We start from the raw sequence: 2402 nt of genomic DNA on the forward strand, positions 1-2402 counted from the left end.
GCTCTAAGTAGCTCGCTTGCTACAGCAGCAGCAGCACCACGTCCGCGCGCTTCCTGGGGGCACTGAACCGCAGGACGCGAGACCCCACGCCCAGTGGCAAACAGGACTCCTCTCACAATATAGACGGTCACTACCCCGCACAACGATGACGGTGTGGGGGCCATTTTACGACACCGCTTCCTGCGGTGCCAACGCTGTCGTAGAGTCGATACGCCATCTTTGGTAGAAGGCAACATTCCGCTGTAAATGAGTACGGTCGCTCGTAGTTCAGTCACCTCGCAGCACTGCTCAGTAAACTATGCAGGCCCACATAGATAGATCAAATACGCAAATGCCCCTATACATGCTGAACGTCTGTGCAAACAAAAGGAACCACACGTCACCCACACACTCTATCACACACTACTCTCTGCCTGTAACAGACACAGATGCAATAATTAAGCACCACCATGGACCAACGTCCGGTGCATCCTATCCGCCACAGTACACCAACCAGACTATGATAACCAGGCCACGAGGTCCAATCATAAAACAGAATATCCCACTCGTCCGACAACCACAATTGCTCAGATAAGCCACCAACACCCACACATGTCCCACACAGGGGTGCACCCAACATCACCACACTGCCTCGTCTTACAGAACAAACACACTGGCAGGAATGAAACACACAGGTCTGCCGCAACCTCGGACACGGCGCGCCCCCTCTCACTACCGAAAAGCGCATCCCAACGTGACATACCTCCTTTGACACACTGACGCTGCCTCGGGCATCCACTTCCTACGGTCAATATGAACGAACCTCGCCCCGCCCCCCCCCCCCCCACCCCCCCCCCAACACGCCATCCCATACCACAATGTGTACCGTACCCAAACCTAACGTGTACTGTACTACAACGCAATGTGTACCAAAACACAACCCAGTTTGTACCTTAACCTAACCTATGTCACCTTAACCTAACCTATGTCACCTTAACCTAACCTATGTCACCTTAACCTAACCTATGTCACCTTAACCTAACCTATGTCACCTTAACCTAACCTATGTCACCTTAACCTAACCTATGTCACCCTTAACCTAACCCATCTTGCACCTTAACCTAACCTATGTCGCCTTAACCTAACCTCTGTGCACCTTAACCTAACCTGTGTTGCACCTTAACCTAACCTGTGTTGCACCTTAACCTAACCTGTGTTGCACCTTAACCTAACGCAATTTGCACCGCAATGTAACGCAATTGCACCGCAATGTAATGCAATTTGTACGCAATCTACCCCAAGTTGTACCGCAATCTACCCCAAGTTGTACCGCAATCTACCCCAAGTTGTACCGCAATCTACCCCAAGTTGTACCGCAATCTACCCCAAGTTGTACCGCAATCTACCCCAAGTTGTACCGCAATCTACCCCAAGTTGTACCGCAATCTACCCCAAGTTGTACCGCAATCTACCCCAAGTTGTACCGCAATCTACCCCAAGTTGTACCGCAATCTACCCCAAGTTGTGCCGCAATCTACCCCAAGTTGTGCGCAATCTACCCAAGTTGTGCCGCAATCTACCCCAAGTTGTGCCGCAATCTACCCCAAGTTGTGCCGCAATCTACCCCAAGTTGTGCCGCAATCTACCCCACGTTGTGCCTTACCCTAACCCACGTTGTGCCTTAACCTAACCCACGTTGTGCCTTAACATAACCACGTTGTGCCTTAACATAACCCACGTTGTGCCTTAACCTAACCCACGTTGTGCCTTAACCTGCTCTGTAAATGGCATATGACACGTTACATTAATGTATTGTTGTCCAACCGCAACCCGCTCAGAATGTTGTGTACACAGCTACGTGTCATCTCCCCATAACAGCTGTATTGCAGTGTGGTACGCCATAGAGACGTGTGGGAGTAATGGACGCAGTGGATGGCGATCAGCATGAGCCGTCTGTTCATGTAGTGGCGCGTGTATGCAGACATAGTAGTCTCTTCTCACACAATGTGATAGCACGGTGTCCCGCGTTCCACATCTGCGACATGCTACAGAGGCCGGTTGACAGTTCGTCGCGCAATGGACATCGCATACGTACGGGGGCACCTTCCACGTGCCCTCTAGTCGGGCACATTTTGTTGCGTGGATGTGAGCGGATGTAGTGTGTCTTGACACCTGACAGGCAGGCATGCAATAATAGTTGACTTTGCAAACGGGGATGGACGTGGACGTGTACGTTTACTGGTGACGTTACGCAAATGAACAACTGGTAACCCGTTGTGGTGCGGTTGATCTTGCTGGAGGTACATCTGTGAGGGCAACGATCGGTACAGCTATGACGCGGTTGTGTCAGCGATACCCACCACACCAATGAACGTGAATGTGGATCTGGGTGTGAAGCGATACGCGGCTGTGGGGTGGGTGGG

The sequence above is a fragment of the Schistocerca cancellata genome, unplaced genomic scaffold (genome assembly GCF_023864275.1).
Source record: "Schistocerca cancellata isolate TAMUIC-IGC-003103 unplaced genomic scaffold, iqSchCanc2.1 HiC_scaffold_663, whole genome shotgun sequence".
In the NCBI taxonomy this organism is placed as follows: domain Eukaryota; kingdom Metazoa; phylum Arthropoda; class Insecta; order Orthoptera; family Acrididae; genus Schistocerca; species Schistocerca cancellata.